Here is a 20478-nt window from a genome sequence, read left to right on the forward strand (position 1 = left end):
AAATTTATTTAATTAAAAACAATTTTTTTCTCATCAACAATGTGGTCGGCCACTTTAAACCAAGCAAAGGAAATTTAATTCAATCAAGAATTAAAACTTTCCTAATTTGTTTCTGGAAATTTTAAAAAAATTTCTCTAATAATTTTTCCCTTCATGATGGTTAATAAAAAGGAAATTTTATAAATTAAAATATTTCTTTTAAACATGTGGATAAAAAGAAAGTTATCTTTAAAAAATTAAAATCTCTTCCAATCTACAAATAAGGAAAGATATCTAATCTTTTCTTAATCTTTGTAGAAGCTTTATAAAAGAGATATTTAATTTTTAAACTCTCTTTTAAATTATAAACATGATTAAAAGGAAAGTTTTTACCAAAATTAAAATCAACCTTTTAATCTACAAATAAGGAAAGAGATTTAACTCTTCTCTTAATCTTTTGTAGAATCTTATAAAAGGAAATATTTAAATTTTTAAACTCTCTTTTAAATCATGTTATCCACATAAGAAAATTTTAAAAAAATAAAATTCCTTTTTATTTTAATAGGGCCGGCCACCTAAGCTTGAGTTCAAGCTAGGGCCGGCCACATGAATTCACCCATGAACCAAAACATGGTCGGCCCTAGCTTGGTCTCCAAGCTAGCTTGGCTGGCCCCCTATAGGATGGGTAAGAAGGTGGGTATAGTGTTGGAATGTATACTGAAAGCCTAAGCTTTGTAAACATTCATTATGAATAAAGAATCACATTTGGTCAAATTGTCTACATTTGTTTGTAGTTGTTCATATAATTTATATTGTAGATAACATAGTATGTGGTGTCACATGCAGAAGATGATGTTATCAGTACCTTATAAATTATAAACAGTAGCTCACGACTAAAATGGAAAGGAACAAACCATTAGAAGGTCGTAGTGTAATTATGTATTAGTTTATCTTGACTATATAATTACACTAGTACACTCAGAGTGTATTGAGTAGGACCATTAGAGGTCGTCTCTTTTATACTGACTTTATAAAGGAACAAAGACCTCAGTTATTATGGAAGTGTGTGCTCTTAATCCTAATATAATAACAAGCACATATGTTTGATATTTATTTCTTTAATTTATCAATGGGTGAGATTTAGTTCGATGAATCAATAAACCCGATAAGTTGGGAAATGATATCACATATAGTGTGTGTTGTTGATTATAGAAGGAAACTGTGTCCTAGAGATACTAGGTTGATAATGTCCTCAAGAGGAGTTCATAAAGATTGTCATGTTAAACCCTGCAGGTGGACTTAGTCCGACATGATAATAAGGTTGAGTGGTACTACTCTTGGACTTAGATATTAATTAAATGAGTTGTCAATAACTCACTTAATTAGTGGACATTCGATATCTTAAACACAGGGAGACTAACACACTCATAATAAGAAGGAGCCCAAAAATGTAATTTGGGATTGGTGCGGTAGTTCAATGATAGTTCTCTATTGGAATGAATTATCATTGATAAAATTAAGTTGTGTGTTCGGGGCGAACACAGGATGCTTAATTTTATCGGGAGACCAAAACCAATTCCTCCTCTCGGTCCCTATCGTAGCCTCTTATTTGTAGAGTTCTATACCCACCTTCTATACCCACCCAATAGGGGCCGGCCAAGCTAGCTTGGGAACAAGGTAGGGCCGGCCTAGGTATAATATTGGGTGGCCGGCCCTAGCTTGAACCCAAGCTAGTGGGGGCCGGCCAAATTAAATTAAAAAGGGATTTTAATTTTAATTTTTATTATGTGGAAGAAATAATTTATTAAAGAGAATTAAAATTAAAATATCTCTCTTGTAAAAGATCTACAAAAGATTAAAGAAAGAGATTAGATCTCTTTCCTTATTTGTAGATTGGTGAGATATTTTATTTTCTCTTTAAAATTATTCACATGTTGATAAAATTAAAATTATAAAAATTTCCTTTTATCAACCATGAAGAGATTTTTAAAGAGAAATTTTATTTTTAAAATTTTCGGAAACAAATTAGGAAGTTTTAATTGTTGATTAAAACTTGTCTAATTTTTCCTTCATTGTTGTGGCCGGCCATTGGTTTTAATTTGGGAAATTTTATTTTATTTTTCTCAATTAAAACATGTCAAGGAAATTAAGGAAATTTTATTGTAATTAAATTTCCTAATTTACCTAGGCCAAGGAATATAAAAGAAGGGGTAGAGGTGCCTTCATGAGACACAACATCTATTATTTCTCTCCCTCTTTTGTTCCTTGGTGTGGCCGGCCATCCTCTCCCTCTCTTCCTCTTGTGGTGGCCGAACCCTTCTCTTCCATTGGAGCTCTTGTGGTGGCCGGATACTACTCGGAGAAGAAGAAGAAGAAGGAGAGAAAGCTAACATCTCTTGGAGCTTGGTTAGTGTTTCGATTTTCTTCCTTGGTGAAGCTTCCTCTTTGTTGGCCGAACCTAGCTAGGAGGAGAAGAAGGTGATTGGTGGTTTCTCGTCTCGGAAGATTGTTGCCCACACAACGTCCGAGGTTAGAAGAGGAATACGGTAGAAGATCAAGAGGTTTTTCTACAAGGTATAACTAGTAATTTTTCTTTCCGCATCATGCTAGTTATTTATGGAAATAATACCAAATACAAGAGGCTTACGTTCTAGAATTTCGAATATGTTTTTCGATATTGTGTTCTTTTGTTTTTTCTTTTCCTTGTGATTTGATTGTTCTCTTTGGTTAACCTAAAGTTATTTTAGGAAATTAAATATTAACTTTCTATAAAAGGTTTTGTCTAGTCGGTGGTGGTTGCTCCCATATCCAAGAAGGCCATGTGCCTCGCCACGTCAGTACTGGGAACCAATTATGGAAATTAATATTTAATAGAATTAATAACTTAAGGAGACTTGGGTCGAACGTGTTAAGTTCCGCAGGAGATCCAAGTCAAAACCTAAAAGAACAAATAGATTAAGTTTTGGATCAAACGTGTTAAGTTCCGCAGGCGATCCAAAATTTAATTTAAAAGAACACATGGTAGCTAGGAAAAGGTTCAGATCTTTGTACAAATTTTTTTGTACAGTGGAACCTATAGGTTTTCCGAGTAGCAACCAACATATAGGTGGGTATAGTACTCTATAATCATGAGGCTACGATAGGGACCGAGAGGAGGAATTGGTTTTGGTCTCCCGATAAAATTAAGCATCCCGTGTTCGCCCCGAACACACAACTTAATTTTATCAATAATAATTCATTCCACTAGAGAATTATTATTGAACTACCGCACCAATCCCAAATTACATTTTTGGGCTCCTTCTTATTATGAGTGTGTTAGTCTCCCTGTGTTTAAGATAACAAATGTCCACTAATTAAGTAAGTTACTAACAACTCACTTAATTAATATCTAGCTCCAAGAGTAGTACCACTCAACTTCATCGTTATGTCGGACTAAGTCCACCTGCAGGGTTTAACATGTCAATCCTTTTGAGCTCCTCTTGGGGACATTCTTAACCTAGTATCTCTAGGACACAGTTTCCTTCTATAATCAACAACACACACTATAAGTGATATCATTTCCCAACTTATCGGGCTTATTGATTCATCGAACTAAATCTCACCCATTGATAAATTAAAGAAATAAATATCAAATATATGTGCTTGTTATTATATTAGGATTAAGAGCACACACTTCCATAATAACTGAGGTCTTTGTTCCTTTATAAAGTCAGTATAAAAGGAACGACCTCAAATGGTCCTACTCAATACACTCTAAGTGTACTAGTGTAATTATATAGTTAAGATAAATTAATACCTAATTACACTACAACCTTCCAATGGTTTGTTCCTTTCCATCTTGGTCGTGAGCTACTGTTTATAATTTATAAGGAACCGATAACATGATCTTCTATATGTGACACCACACACCATGTTATCTATAATATAAATTAATTGAGCAACTACATTTATCATAAATGTAGACATTTGACCAATGTGATTCTTATTTCTAGATAAATGTTTATACCAAAAGCTAGACTTTTAGTATACACTCTAACACCATGTGTCAACTTGATATCTCTATATCCATGACTTGTGAGATCAAGTCATCGAGTTGACCTACATGCTAGTCTTATTGCATTAACATTGTCCCTGAATGTTAATACTCAACTAGGAATGATTAAGAGTCGTGTTCCCTATATCATCTCACTATCGATTCAACCAATCGATTGATATAGGTAAGAACCTTCTACTCATGGGCGCTATTATACTTAGTTTATTTGGCACCAATACAAGTAAGTATAATAACCAAAACAAATGCCTTTATTTATATAAGAAATATGATACAATGAGTCCATACAACAATCATCAAATGATTGGCTCTAGGGCTCTAACTAACACTTACATAGTCATCTTCAGAAGAAAATTTAACATCAAGTGAGCTAAAAAATTCGAGGACTAGGCGGGGGTAGGTCGATGCATGAGCGTACATAATATCATTCTAATCTAAAGAGCTTATCATCCAATCTACATCATCGCTAATTCCAAACATGTCCATAGAGTTGTATCCATATATTTAGTGCATGTGATTTTCCTAGCGACAAGGATATCATATCTAGCTTTTTGTTCATGATTTCTAAAAATAATATTGAACTCGTTTTCATTACCTTCATCACGTGCCACCCTTTTTCCTTTGCCTTTTGAAGTGGAAGCCTTCCCTTTGCCTTTGTCCCCTCCCGATGCATCTCCTTTGCCAGATCCACCGCTTCCCCGAAAAAGTCACTTCAAGATCTACGACATGGTGTAAGGCTTTGAAGAGTTTCTTGTGGAAATGGGTCTTGAGGGTGGAAGGGGAGGAGAAAGAAGGGAAAATAGGGAAGTTTCCTCTCTTTTCGGATTTGTGACTTGATGAAGTTTTAGATCTAGGTGTAGATCTAAGCAAAAGTGAGCTCTAGAGGTGTAAAATCAGGGTTTGATGAGGTATAGTAGAGAGAGGAAGGCTTTTACAAGAGAGGGAGATGAAAATAGGGTTTTTAGAGGGGTAGGGCGGCGCACACGGGCAAAGGCATGACCGTGTCTTATAGACACGACCGGGTTAGATATGGCCCTGCACGGTCGTGCCGGTTGGCTCTAGTTTGTGCCTTAAGTTTCACTCGTGCAGGACAAATGTACTTCTTGTTGCTTGCTGGAGGGGCACTCTCTTGGACACTGCACTCCTCAACTTTGTGTATGTTGATCTTGCTAGAATTTCCCTGAGGAGAGGTTTTGAACATAGAGGAATTAGATAAGTCAAACTTGATCTTTTCTTTGCCTATCTCCAAGGATAATCTGTGACTTTTTACATCAATGATGGCTCCAGCTGTGGCAAGGAATGGTCTTCCAAGGATGATCGGTATCTTGGGGTCTTCCTCCATATCCAAGATAATGAAATCTGTGGGAACTACACATCCACCCACTTCTACTGGCACATCTTCCACTCTTCCCATTGGGTATTTGTATGAATGGTCAGCTAGTTACAGTGTCATAGTGTTCAGTTTAATGTTTTGGACGCCCAGCTTCTCGCATAAAGAGTACGGAAGTAGGCTAACGCTAGCTCCCAAGTCGTAGAAAGCTCTCGGTATCAATTCAGATTCAATCTTGCACGGTATGGAGAAACTTCCTGGATCCTGAAGCTTTAGGGGAGAATTTTCCATAAGGAGAGCGCAGTAATTCTCTGTCAATGCTACGGTCTCGAAGTCTCCCTTCTGCCTCCTATTAGATAAAATAACCTTTAAGAACTTCATGAACTTCGACATTTGGTGTAGTGCATCTATCAGTGGCACTTCTATGGAAATCTCCTTGATCTTCTTCAGGAATCAATTGAACTCTTCATCCTTCTGGGAGGTTATCAGTTTCTGAGGGAAGGGAATCATCTGATTCTGTGGGAGAACTTGAAGAGTTTCTTCAACCTTTTTAGTACCCTCCTCTCCATCCCTGTTTTGAGTCTGATTGGGCATTAGGAGAGAGGGCTCCTTCTCTGAGTTAGGTTCCTTCTGGGTAATGATTTGGGGGTTTCCCACAATACGTCCGCTCCTCAGCTCAATGCGTTTGCAATGTTCCACTGGATTTACATCTAGCTTCCCTAGAAATGTTCCCTGTGCTCTTGAGATGGATTGGGCTATCTGGCTGTCTTGCATCTTTTGGTGCTTCTCAGAATTCACCATTCTTTGAGTTAACAGCTTGATCTCGTTCTTCATCACATGACAATAAGGTTGAGTGGTACTACTCTTGGAGCTAGATATTAATTGAGTTGTCAGTAACTCATTTAATTAATGGGTATTCGATATCTTAACCACAGAGAGATTAGCGCACTCATGATAAGAAAGAACCCATATTGTAATATGGGATTGGTGTGGTAGTGCAATAATAACTCTTTAGTGGTATGAGTTATTATTGATGAACTTGAGTTGGGTGTTCGAGGCGAACACAAGAAGCTCAAGCTCATCAGGAGACCAAAACCAATTCCTCCTCTCGGTCCCTATTGTATCCTCTTATTTATAAAACCTTATATCTACCCAAAGCCCAGCTTCTTAACCAAGCTTAAGGCCCAGCCACATCCTTGCTTGGAGCCCAAGCAAGGGGCCGACCAAACCAAGCTTGGAGACCAAGCAAGGGTCTGCCAAGCCTTGCTTGGTGCCCAAGCAAGGGGCCGACCATCCACACATAGAAAAGGATTTTTTTTTTTGTAAAATCTTTCCTTTTATAGAGATCCATTAAAAGGATTTAAAAGGATGATTTTAATTATAAAACTTTCCTTTTTTATATCAGTCACAAAAGGAAATAAAAGGAAGTTTTTATTTTGTTAAAAAATTTCCTTTTATGATGCTTTCCACATGGCTTTAAAAGAGAGTTTTAAATTTTAAAATCTTTCCTTTTATAGCTTTCTACAAAGGATTAAAAGAGAGATTTGAAATCTTTCCTTATTTGTAGTTATCTATAATGTTTAAAAGAAAGATTTTAATTTTAAACTTTCCTTTTTTGCAACCATGATATAAAAGGAGTTTTATTTTAAGTCTTTTCTTTTATAGACATCCACAAAAGGATTTAAAAGAGAAGATTTTAATTTTATAAAACATACCTTTTATAGCTAACCAAAAAAGGGATTTTAAAAGAGAGATTTTAATTTTTTGTTTAAAATCTTTCCTTGTTTGATGCACAAGTGGTGGCCAGCCTAAAGGAATAAAAGGAAGTTTTAATTTTTTGTTTTAAAACTTTCCTTTTTTAGATTCACCAAGGATTATAAAAGAGAGGGAGAGGGTGCTTCATTGAGAACAACCTAAGCCTTGCATCCTCTCTATTGTGGCCGAAATCCTCTCTTCTATTCCCTTGGTGGTCGGCCCTCTTCCTTCTCTCTTCTCTTTTTGTTTTCTTTCTTGGAGGTCGGCGACATCAAGCTTGGTTTTCTCTTGGTGACCAGTTGCTTGAAGGAGAAGAAGAAGAGAAGGAAGCTCTATTGTCTAGCATCCCTTGGAGGTTAGTTGGTGGCCGAAACTTGGAAGGAAAGGAAGAGGCTTGGGTGGATTTCATCTTAGTAGATCATCGCCCACATCCAAGAGAAGAAGAGGAATACAACAGAAGATCAAGAGGTCTATAAGATACTAAGAAAGGTATAACTAGTTATTTGTTTCTGCATCATAACTAGTTCATCTTCTTTGTATAAATTTTGAAAAACCAAACACAAGAGGCTATCGATTTTAGACTATCATTTTGGTTATCGATTTTGTGTTTCGATTTCATGTTTCGATATTGTGTTTCTATTGAGGTCTATGTAGTTAAACCTAGTTTACTGTAAGAAGTTAAATATCCGATTTCTTTGAAAGACTTTGTCTAGGAAGTGGTGGATGATCTCATACCCAAGAAGGCCTAGTGCCTCGCCATGTTTAACCTGGAAGTAGATCTTTGAAATAGATATTTTAATTAACTTCTGTAATATGGTTTAACTTATGAAGAACACATCGGTTAAACTTGGAGTAAAAATGTTAAGTATCATTTCCAATCCAAGTATAACTTCTGAAGGACAATTTGGATTAATAATGTTAAGCATCATTTGTAATCTAAATTTAACTTCATAGAGCACATGGGTAGCTAGGATAGTTTTATACTTGTACAAATTTTGTACAGGGGAACTAGAATGGTATTCCGAATAGCAACCAATAACATGTTATAATTTGGATGGAATTTTGGAAGTGAAATGGTTCAAGATTAAGAGTTAATGTTTAAGGCTGAATGGTGTTCTATTATTTGCAAAAGAATTCTTCATTAAACAAATCTACATTTTATGAAACAACCTATTGATTATTTTAATTGAAATAAAGAAGGCTTAAATAATGGATTTAAGAAATCAGCTCAAATTTTAGAAATCAGAATACTTTTTGAGAGAATGAGTTGTGCCAATTGTTAATGTTTTTTTTGAATAGCATGTTTATAAATTCCAGTTCTTAAGATTGTAATGCTAAATGAAATAATTCCTTGAGCTTAATTCTTTAAGAAGCAAGCTGGAATTGTTTGGAACTTAAGAATTGTATATATTGAGTGGTTGTGTATTATGTGCACAACAGATTCGTTAGAATTATGAAGTTTAGTTGAATGTGAAATATATATTTCTGAATATGTAGAAACACTTTGGAATGCTAAACAAGTATTGGAAGCAATGGGTAAACTGGAACCCTTTTGAATTACTGGAAATCTGGAGTGTGGAGCAGGATTTGTTGGTATAGAAGTTATTCAATGAAAAATCTGTGAAGTGATTGTATCGACCTCAAGTTGTGGTGCCGAGTTTGATTATAGTTCCGTGTTTAATGGAAACCTTCTTAAAGCTTAACCGTGTATAAATTTTTCAAGTTTCAAATTTTGAAACTTATATGTGTCAAGCTAGATTCTGATTTTGGAAAGGCAGTTCACTAGATGTGTCATGCCCAGGGGGAGTCCCTACCAGAAGAAATTTTAACAACATCTCCCCTGTATCGGTGACAATCTGAAACTTTACTACAAACCCTCAGGGCCACACAAACCTCGGCCAACACGGTCAGAACAATAACAGTAAAAGATAAGCATTCCGCGCAGTTTATATATTCAGCCTCCGACTGACACAACCATGCAGCTTATATTAAATGAAAGCCTACTCTACTACAACGACGGAAAAACACAAACCCACTACAGAATATCCAACGCAATGGAAAACATATATAGTAGACCAAAACTCTATGAAAATCCTCAAGTACCATCATACATCACATATATATTAAATGTAGCAAGTAAACCAAAAACCAAATTATGCGAACCCGTCGCGACAAGTGGTGGGGGACTAGTGACTGGAACCTACCACCGGCTTCAACCTGAAATAGAAAAAAATAAAACCACGGGGTGAGCCCAAGAACTCAGCGAATACCGAGCCGACATGCATAGTAAATAATAACCAACAGTAACAAATATTTGTACAATCTCCTGAAGTAATGAAAAATGCATAACTGAAAGAAAAAGGAGAAGATGTACTCATCAGGACCTCCTATCAGGATAATAAGGTTGTCAGATCGTAAATAACATGTCCCTGTATTCATGTCAATCATATGCATCCATCCAATATGCAGCAAAAACAAGCAATAAATGCAATCATGCATATGATGCATATAACATGGTCACCCCTGACGCCAGCCAGCCATCTCACACACAATGGTAAGACCGAGTGGGTAGGGCTATGACAATTGTGCACTCTGCCATCACTTCTCCTAATGAGTGACCAAGTGGATAAGATGTTGTCAGGGTATACCTATCCTTCTACCCCAAATCATAAGTGGGGGAGCTCAATGCTCCCATCTCCCTGAGACAATCCAGAGGAGGGATCCCTGACGTGCTACCACACTGCGTCACGCTACCCATGAGTGGACCAGCGGAGCACTGACAGAGCAAACTGTCACACACCCTGCCTGATATACCACTAACCCATGAGTGGATGTGTGTATACATCCATGTAACTAGCGATGAGATCAACAAAATAAGGCTACCAATTGCTCAGCATGCAATCATGCAGGATGGTGCATGACACTAAGCATGAAAATCCTGACCATATCTATCTCCATAAAACATGTACTAAAAATATATGGATCAAATAATCAGATCTAGGTACACATGTCAGATATGTTAAATGACTAGTCTGGTATATCATATGGCATGGTATGTCACCACCTTTATGAGCATACATAATTAAGAGGGAAAAGTATGCAAAACAGGTAGTAAATAAACATGCTAAAGGAATCAGGCAATGACATACCAATGCAGATATATACATAATTATTACTACTCGTTAAAATTCACCATGCATATCATATGACAATATCTAAAGATAAGTCAAGGTACCCGCCTCAAAATAATGGAGATCGTATCGGAACAAATCCCACAGTGCCTAGCTCGTCCTAGATCAAAGACCTGCAATCACATAATGTATTTAGCTAATTATATAACAATTAGGTAAATAAAATCCCTAATCTAATAATTGTGACTTTAATCAAACATGATGATTTAATTAATCCAATCAAGTTTAAATTCCATCATCCACTAAGCAATTCCAAGCATCCATAAGAGTCACAACCCCACATAATAACACGCTCTAAACCAATTCCACAATATTCATTGATCAGATCAGTGCTCAACATGGAAACTAACCTTAGTAACCCCCTTCTTTCAATCCTCAGCCGAAGCAAGATCGCCACAATAAATCAACAAACCCCAAAACTAAGTGCCCAACTGCTAGGTCACTGCCGGATATGCGAGCTGTCGGAAAACAGTGATTGGTGCCACAATGACCAGCCCAACCATAAATTCATATTTAAGCTATAGCAAGAAACAAATTTCTAACACCTTACCCTCAACCCAAAGCCTCTCCTGTTGATCCACAGCCAGGTAAAGCAGCTACCGAAAATTGCTTGCCAAAGAATATTGATGCCAATGATCTATTGCCAACACTACAAAAACTGCAACGGTGCCAAGTTCTTCCTCTCTATCGGAGACTTAACAGAGGGTGTCTGAAATGGTGGCGAAGGAAGACCCGACGGTGGAGTCTAGGGCACGGGAGGTGAGACTAGGGCTTAGATTCCTGTTCCTGGCCAAAGACCAAGGCACCTCAGATCGAGAAGATGAGAACCCAATTGGCAATGAATCGAAAGATAGGGTAGAGGAAAGGCAGGTGCTCGGGTGGCTCTTGTCCGCCGACGTCGGGTATGGAAGCTAGGGCATGCGGATGGACGAGGCGTCGGTTGCGTCACCGATCAAGCCTCAAGCGAGAGGGAGGTTGCTATCATTTGGCGGCAGGCGCTAGTGACCGACGATCGGCTGAGAGGAGGCAATGGTGGAGAGATCTCTATCGACTAGAGGAGTGGAAAAAAAAAGAAATTAGGCAGAGGCGAGAGGCGAGAGGAAGGGATGATCGGGGGAAGATGGAGAGGAACCGGTGCTCTCCCTTGGCCGATGCTTTTGTAGCAAGGGAGGAGAGGAAACGGAAGTGGCGGGTTGGGGGAGATGAAGAGGAGAAGTGGGATCGGCGCGAGAAGAAAGGGAGAAGAGGAAGAGGATGGGAGACGGGATCGGCTAGGGCACGGGAGAGGAAAGGAAGAAAAGAAAAAAAAAAAAAAAAAGGAAAATTCAACTTGTTCTCGTTTAAATGGAGTAGCTTAAACAGGCTTTCCCTTAACTCCAATATTTATCCCTGTAACTTACACCATACGACCTCCGAAAAATTTACAGAAAATATCTTAAAATTCCAAAAAATTTCGTTAAGGTTATTCATCTATTTAACCTTAGTATTGGGTTACGGTATTTTATATCCTCCCCTACTAATAAAAATTTGGTCCCCAAATTTCATTATCTACCATCAACAAGTACTAGCAAAAGATAAACAGTATAAATGTTGAATGGAAATTTAACCCATACCTCAAGTGAAAAGATAGGGTATCGAGCTCGAATCGTATCCTCGAGCTCCCAGGTAGTCTCCTCGTCAGAATGATGCTATCATCTGACTTTAATCAGCCGGATAGTCTTGTTCCATAACTAACACTCTCTATGGTCCAGAATCCGTATCGGAACCTCCTCGTAGGTAACGTCAGGCTGAATGGGAACTGGTATATCTGATAGTACATGTGTTGGGTCGGCTACGTATCTCCTCAGCATAGATACACGGAACACATTGTGAATGCCTGCCAGAGCCGGTGGTAGCGCCAGACGGTAAACTACCGCTCCAATCCTCTCCATGATCTGGAAAGGCCTAATGTATCGTGGAGATCACTTACCTCGGAGGCCAAATCTCTTTACCCCTTTCGTGGGTGAAACTCTCAAGAATACATGGTCACCAGTAGAGAACTCTAAGGGTCTACGTCTCCGATCAGCATAACTTTTCTAGCGGTCCTGCACCTCGAACATCCTCCATCTAATAGTGCGGACAAACTCTGCCTCCTGCTAAACTTTCTGTGGTCCTAGTAGTTGGGCCTCCCCAACCTCCTCCCAGAGGGTGGGTGTCCGACAAGGCCTACATTACAACGCTTCAAACGGTGCCATCTAGATAGCCAAATGATAGCTGTTGTTGTAGGCGAACTATACCAATGGCAGGTGATCCTCCCAGTTGCCTCCAAAATCCATAACGCAATACCTCAGTAAATCTTCTAAAGTTTGGATGGTCCACTATGACTGTTATCTATCTACGGATGGAAGGTTGTACTGAATCGGAGCTGTGTACTCGAAGCCTATTGTAGACTCTACCAGAACTGGGACGTAAACCATGAGTCTCTATTCGATATAATGCTCAAAAGGGACACCATACAATCTGATGACCTCTCGACAATACAGCTATGTCAATCGATCCAGAGAATCAGTCTTCCGGATCGCTAAGAAGTGCACGAATTTGGTTAATTGATCAACGACTACCCAAATCGCGTCATGGCCTTGTCGTGTCCTAGACAATCCCACCACAAAATCCATGGTGATGTGCTCCCATTTCCACTATGGAATAGGAATCCTCTGAAGTAAATCGGCAGGTCTCTAGTGCTCAGTCTTCACCTGCTGACATACTAGACATCTAGCTATAAACTCCGCGATGTCTTTCTTCATGCCATTCCACCAATAGGAACGCCTCAAATCTCGATACATGTGTGTTCCTCCTAGGTGGATCGCAAATTGGGAGTGATGAGCCTCCTGAAGTAGTGATGTGCGTAGATTATATACTCTTTTATGCATGTTTTTACGCACATTTACATACTTTGAGCATGCTTGATCTATTCATTTGTATACTTCCAGCTTTCCTTTTAGCATATTTACTCTTTTGGTTCGGAGATCTGCTTTTTGTGCATTTACTGTACGCAGGAGTCGATTTGGTGAAGAATTTACATCTTTGGGCAAGCCTTGGAGGAAACAAAGGGAGAAAGCACCAGGCCGTGTACCTCACACGGCCCTGCATTGGTATGGAGCTCGGGCCGTGTGGGGTTTTGGCACCAGCAGAAGAGGAAGATGACATGGCTATGTGAACCTCACACGGCCGTGTCAAGATTTGAAGCCAACTAGAGCAGAAGCCTTACATGGCCGTGTGGATCTACACGACCGTGTGAGGTTTCCAGAGACCAGGTGTGGTGTGCACCACACTAGTGTAGCATTTCCAGAGACCAGCGGGTGTGCACCACCCGTGTATCATTCCCATAGACAGTGATACGGCCGTGTGGAGTCACACAGCCGTGCAGTTAGGCAGAGAGGGAACCGGACATGGCCGTGTGAATCTCCTGTGTGGCGCCCGAATCCCTCCTCTATTTAAACCCTCCTTCATGATTTGAAAGGGATCTCCCCTTTGGGAGAAAGCAAGATTTGGTGGTTTCCTCCCATTCTTGGGAGGATTTCGGCGATTCTAAGGGAGATCTCGACGATTTCGACTCCGGAGCGAGGATTGGATCCGAAGACGATAAGTTTTCTCTTCTCCCCTCTTCTTGTTTTCTTGGATTGGGGATTCAAGGAATGCTTGTAATCTCTATTCTTTCGGGTTTTCTTCCTCGATTCATGGAGTAGATCTTGTATTCTAGGATTAAGGGAGTATTTGTATGATGGATTGATGTAATCTCTTATGGATTTGCCATCTTCTTGTTTCAATGACATTATCTTGCTTGTATCAATTAGATCTTGAATGATTGATGGTGGTTTGTGATTAATTCTCATTCTTGATTGATTGTTTGGATTTCTTATGGACTTGGTAAGGATAAACTCTCACTCGATCATCCGAGGGATCCACGTGACAGGTGCAAGCCCGTGTAAGGACGTTTGAGAGATAATCTTGAAGAGGAAATAGGAATATTCAAGAGAGTAGGATGGATTCTATGATTAGCTCCTTGTATCTTGATAGATTAATAAGGTGTGGGCTTCTATGTTGATATCGGAGGAAGGCATAGTAATAGGTGCGCTTCTGTGTAAGGACAACGTAGGTTCATGTCTAATTAATCCTATTTAGATACATTTCTCAGTCCTTAGCCGGTTGTCTATTGCAAGAGGGAACCGACAACTTTCTACATGTTTGGTAATTGAGGAATAAGAATTGGTGAACCATTTACATTCAAAAAAATCTTACAAAGAAACCGAAACTCCTAGAATCTCCCTTTATCATAACCCAAAACACTAAACTCTTGTTTGTTAATCTCTAATATTAGATTTGTTTACCTTTACTTTGCTTTTGAAACGATTGGATAGTTGTTTAGCTAATTCGCATTGAGACATTTCTAGTGCTTATTCCAGTCCCTGTGGATACGATAATCTTTTATATTACTTGCGACATTTCCGTACACTTGCGGAGCGTAACAAGTTTTTGGCGCCGTTGCCGGGGACTGCGCTATAACATTAGGAATTATCAATTGAGTTTGACTAAACATAATTTTTTTTTTCTTTTGATTTGCATAGTTATAACTAATTGTTAGAATTCTGTTTTCGTAAGTTTTTCCTTTCTTGAATAACATTCTTGACAACTCTTTTTGTTGGAATTCTAATTCTAATTCTAACTTTGCATTCTTGATTTCTAGTACTCTAATCTAACTTTTCTCTGTTTTCTCTTTTGATCTTGTTTCTTTCTTCTTTTCTTTTGTAAACATATCTTGCAATTTTTAGCATATGAATTATTCTAGACATTTTTCTTTTTCCTTTTATCTTTTCTTTCTTGTTTTCATTATGCACTTTCTTTCTTGCAATTTAAATTCTGCATTTGCTTTCTTTCTTTTCATGTTGCATTTTATTTCTTGTTTTTGATTCTTGATAATTTTCTTTTTCTTCTTGAATATCCATGAGCACTAACATGTCAAGCAGGCCCATGAGAAATTTTTCTACACCCTTTTCTGCAAGATTTTTATCTCCCATTGTGCAACCTCAAATTGAAGTAGAAAGTTTCCAACTAGACCCAGAGATAATTTTCATGATACATGGTAACAAATTTGGAGGAGAAGTATCAGAAAGTCCTTATCTGCATCTTGAAACATTTTTAGAGATTTGTGATTTGGTGAAATGTGAAGGAGTATCAGCAAATGCAGTTCGATTGATGATATTTCCTTTCAGTATCAAGGATAAAGCAAGGACTTGGCTATATTCTCTCTGTCCTCAAAACATCACAAGTTGGGAACAATTGGAGAAGCAATTTCTGAATCATTTTTTCCCTCCAAGTAGAACGGTGTATATGAGGAATTGCATAACAAATTTTTCTCAAGCATATGGAGAATCATTATTTGAAGCATGGGATAGATTCAAGAGTCTTCAAAGACAGTGCCCTCATCATGGTTTTGAAAAATGGTTGATTTTGCACATATTCTATGGGGGAATTTCTTTCTCAGACAAGACTTTATTGGATTCATCAGCTGGAGGTTCTTTTATGGACAAAAGTGTAGATGAAGCTTATTCGTTAATTGATCAAGTGACATTGAACCTCCATGAATGGTCGAACAAAAGTTGGATGGAATTTCCCTCAGATATTCAAAAAGTGCAAGCTATAAATGTAAGAGAGCCTGTCAAACAAAATGAAATTCAACCACCTAAAAATGTTGAAATTCACAAGTCACAGAGTGAGGAGTTCAAACATTTGGGGGCAAAGCTTGATAGTATTGTTTCAAAATGGTTTAAAGAAGATCCCCCTCCTACACAGTCAAGATCCAATGAAAAGTGTGATGATGTTGGGTTGAGAAGTGGCAAAAATCATGAAGAACTTCTGAAGAATGACATGTTTAGAATTGAGGAGAAGAATAATAGAAGATCACAAGAACTCAATTCCATTTCTCTAGGAAGTTCCCAAAGGCCAGAAGTACCTTTCCCTCAACGATTAATCACACCAACATTAGATAAGCAAGTTTGACCTCCTCCAAAAGCTCAAAGGGAATTTGGGAAAAAGGGAGTTCAGTCTTTCCCAGGACCTTCACTAAGGGTTCCTTTTCCACAAAGGTTAGTGGGGGTCAATGAAAATAAAGACTTCGGCAAATCCTGTGACACTAATATGGTTGAGTGTAGATTTTTGAATATATATGAAGATGAAGATTTTTCAGATGAGGATTTTATTGATAATGTAGTGGTAAATAAGTTTTTAGATCTATCTCAAAATTTTATAAGGTGTTATAGTGACATCGAATTTTCAGATGATGAATGTGATGTGGTAGATCAACTTAAAACTGCAAGTGAAGTTCTTGATCCTCTTGTTATTGATTCTCCTATTGAGGACATAGATGTTGGTTTATTTTTTGATGTATGTGTTGATGATGATGATATGGAAGAATGTGTAGGGAGCTGTGTTGTGGAAGCAGCATCTCAAGGATCACCACCTTTGTCAAGACAACCCTTAGAGGTTTTAAGAATTGATCATGTTGTGGAACAATGTGTAGGGACTTATACAGAGCTAGTAGAGTCTCGAGAATCACCATCATTGATATCATCAACACCTAAGCTAGAACCAGAACGATCATTTGATTCAGAGGAAGTCACATCTACATGTTTAGAAATTTCAGGTATTTCTCAACAAAGTAAGGTTAGTATTTCTTGTGATCTTTTGGAAAACTTTATGGAGGTACCTATAATTGACTTTGTTGGATGTGATTCAGTTTTTATTACTTATTCATCTTATCTTGATATGGTTCTAGCTCTATACTATATAACATGCTTGTGGAAGATTTGTTTTTCTTTTGGATGTGCAGATTTCACATGGGCCAATAATTGGAAGCTCAATCTGAACCGTCTTCGACCACCTGAAAAAATTTCCAAGAAGACGAAGATGGAGAGAGTTATACTTTACTTTGTAGCTCCTTTGATGAAAGCTCCCTCCATAATAAGAGCCCTTGGTAGGAGGGTTCTAAAATATCTTACCCCTCCAAGAGCAAGATTTAGATGAATCTAATGAGGTGGTCGAGCTAATGACCTTAAATAAGCGCTTCATGGGAGGCAACCTAAGTTCATTTTCCTTATTTTCTTTTATGTCTTTAGTTCTCTCTTTATAATAAACATGTATCCTCTACTTAATTTTTCTTGTCTATCTTATTGTTGTAGAATTCAAAGTTGTGGAGGAATGTGAGTATTGGATGGAGGAGTATCTTTAAAAACATGAACGTCAACCATTTGGTGCTCATCACTTGGTAACTTCTTTTAAAATCTCCTCCACATTGTTTTTAGTTTTCATTGGGACAATGAAAAATTTAAGTCTGGGGGGGTGCATTAGATGCATTTGATTTGCTTTGTTTGTTTTTGTTTTTGCTTATGTCTTGCATTGTGTTTTGATTTTTTGTGGCATACATCTTGAGAACATCAAAATTTCACTTATATGCTTTTTTTGGATTCAAGTGTTCACTTATATGCTTTTTTTTGGATTCAAGTGAAATGTTAGCACGATTATTGGCTTGATTCATGATGTTCGAATGATGCTAGTAGTAAACTTTGTGTAGTTCTTTTTTCTATCTTGGGAAGCATTAATAAGCTAAGAATCTTATTGTTATGAGTTTTAGTTTTGGTTCAACCTTAAGGATTTTATCTTCACTACACTTGTGCTTGATGCTTGAATAGTTGATGTCATTGAAATAGTCATGATTCATCTTGTTTGCTTAGTACTTGGTTTCCATGATGATTTCTCAACTTTCATTTTGGTTACTGGATGAGGCTCAAATCATTAAAGCTCATTTAGAAAAATCAAAATATCCCAACATGTGTGCTAAAAGTACATTTGTGAATAAGTTTTGCACAATGCAAACACTTACAAAAAAAAAAAATGAAAAAATAAACAATAAGGGATATAAAAAACAGTTGTCATGAGTGGAATCTAGCAAGTCACCCCTTTGAGACCGAGTTAGGTTACTGGGGAAATGACTGCTTAACTTCCCTTGAGATTGAGCACACCTTTGAGACCTTGGGTTAGTTGAGAAATATGAACCAAGTGAATGGTAAGTAAGTGCCTATCACTGGTTACTTGTCTTTCACTGGAAACATTAGGAATTCAAATTTGATGATGACTTGACTAGGACATGGATTGAAACTTGAAGGGTGTTGAGTTACTTTTACACTGCGCACAAGATTCTTATGCTTGAACCATACTTTACTTGTTTCCATGATCAAGCTTGTTAATGAAACTTTTTGATAGAATTAGGAAAGTGCACTGGGTTTTATGAATGTGTTGTAGAACATATGAATTTAGACTGCAGCATTTTGCTTGAGGACAAGCAAAGGTTTAAGTCTGGGGGTGTGATGTGTGTAGATTATATACTCTTTTATGCATGTTTTTACGCACATTTACATACTTTGAGCATGCTTGATCTATGCATTTGTATACTTCCAGCTTTCCTTTTAGCATATTTACTCTTTTGGTTCGGAGATCTGCTTTTTGTGCATTTACTGTACGCAGGAGTCGATTTGGTGAAGAATTTACATCTTTGGGCAAGCCTTGGAGGAAACAAAGGGAGAAAGCACTAGGCCGTGTACCTCACACGGCCCTGCATTGGTATGGAGCTCGGGCCGTGTGGGGTTTTGGCACCAGCAGAAGAGGAAGATGACATGGCCGTGTGAACCTCACACGGCCGTGTCAAGATTTGAAGCCAACCAGAGCAGAAGCCTTACATGGCCGTGTGGATCTACACGGCCGTGTGAGGTTTCCAGAGACCAAGCAGGCTGTGGCCGTGTAGCATTTCTAGAGACCAAGCAGGCTGTGGCCGTGTGCACCACACGGCCGTGTATCATTTCCAGAGAGCAGAAGGGTTCTGGCCGTGTGGAGTCACACGGCCGTGCAGGTTAGGCAGAGAGGGAACTGGACATGGCCGTGTGAATCTCACACGGCCGTGTCACGGGGCCGTGTGGCGCCCGAATCCCTCCTCTATTTAAACCCTCCTTCATGATTTGAAAGGGGATCTCTCCCCCTTTGGGAGAAAGCAAGATTTGGTGGTTTCCTCCCATTCTTGGGAGGATTTCTGGGTGATTCTAAGGGAGATCTCGACGATTCCGGCTTCGGAGCGAGGATTGGATCCGAAGACAAGGCTTCTTCGTAGATAAGTTTTCTCTTCTCCCCTCTTCTTGTTTTCTTGGATTGGGGATTCAAGAAATGCTTGTAATCTCTATTCTTTCAGGTTTTCTTCCTCGATTCATGGAGTAGATCTTGTATTCTAGGATTAAGGGAGTATTTGTATGATGGATTGATGTAATCTCTTATGGATTTGCCATCTTCTTGTTTCAATGACATTATCTTGCTTGTATCAATTAGATCTTGAATGATTGATGGTGGTTTGTGCTTAATTCTCATTCTTGATTGATTGTTTGGATTTCTTATGGACTTGGTAAGGATAAACTCTCACTCGATCATCCGAGGGATCCACGTGACAGGTGCAAGCCCGTGTAAGGACGTTTGAGAGATAGTCTTGAAGAGGAAATAGGAATATTCAAGAGAGTAGGATGGATTCTATGATTAGCTCCTTGTATCTTGATAGATTAATAAGGTGTGGGCTTCTATGTTGATATACGAGGAAGGCATAGTAATAGGTGCGCTTCTGTGTAAGGACAACGTAGGTTCATGTCTAATTAATCTTATTTAGATACATTTCTCAGTCCTTAGCCGGTTGTCTATTGCAAGAGGGAACCGGCAACTTTCTACATGTTTGGTAATTGAGGAATAAGAATTGGTGAACCATTTACATTCAAGAAATCTTACAAAGAAACCGAAACTCCTAGAATCTCCCTTTATCATAACCCAAAACACTAAACTCTTGTTTGTTGATCTCTAATATTAGATTTGTTTACCTTTACTTTGCTTTTGAAACGATTGGATAGTTGTTTAGCTAATTCGCATTGAGACATTTCTAGTGCTTATTCCAGTCCCTATGGATACGATAATCTTTTATATTACTTGCGACATTTCCGTACACTTGCGGAGTGTAACAAGTAGCTCCTCCAAAATCGGGTGAGATTGAGGTACGCATAACCTGCCTCAGAAATAAATAACACCCTTGTCATCTTGGGTGAACTCAGTCTGTT

General features: G+C 38.3%; 1 non-coding gene across 1 annotated transcript; it reads right to left on the bottom strand.

The window, feature by feature from the left end:
• Positions 1-15671: 15671 nt before the first annotated feature.
• Positions 15672-15777, bottom strand: LOC122035493. Its single transcript, XR_006127042.1, has one exon. It is a non-coding gene; the product is annotated as a small nucleolar RNA R71 (small nucleolar RNA).
• Between the last annotated feature and the right edge of the window lie 4701 nt (positions 15778-20478).

Source organism: Zingiber officinale, chromosome 11B (genome assembly GCF_018446385.1).
Source record: "Zingiber officinale cultivar Zhangliang chromosome 11B, Zo_v1.1, whole genome shotgun sequence".
Classification (NCBI taxonomy): domain Eukaryota; kingdom Viridiplantae; phylum Streptophyta; class Magnoliopsida; order Zingiberales; family Zingiberaceae; genus Zingiber; species Zingiber officinale.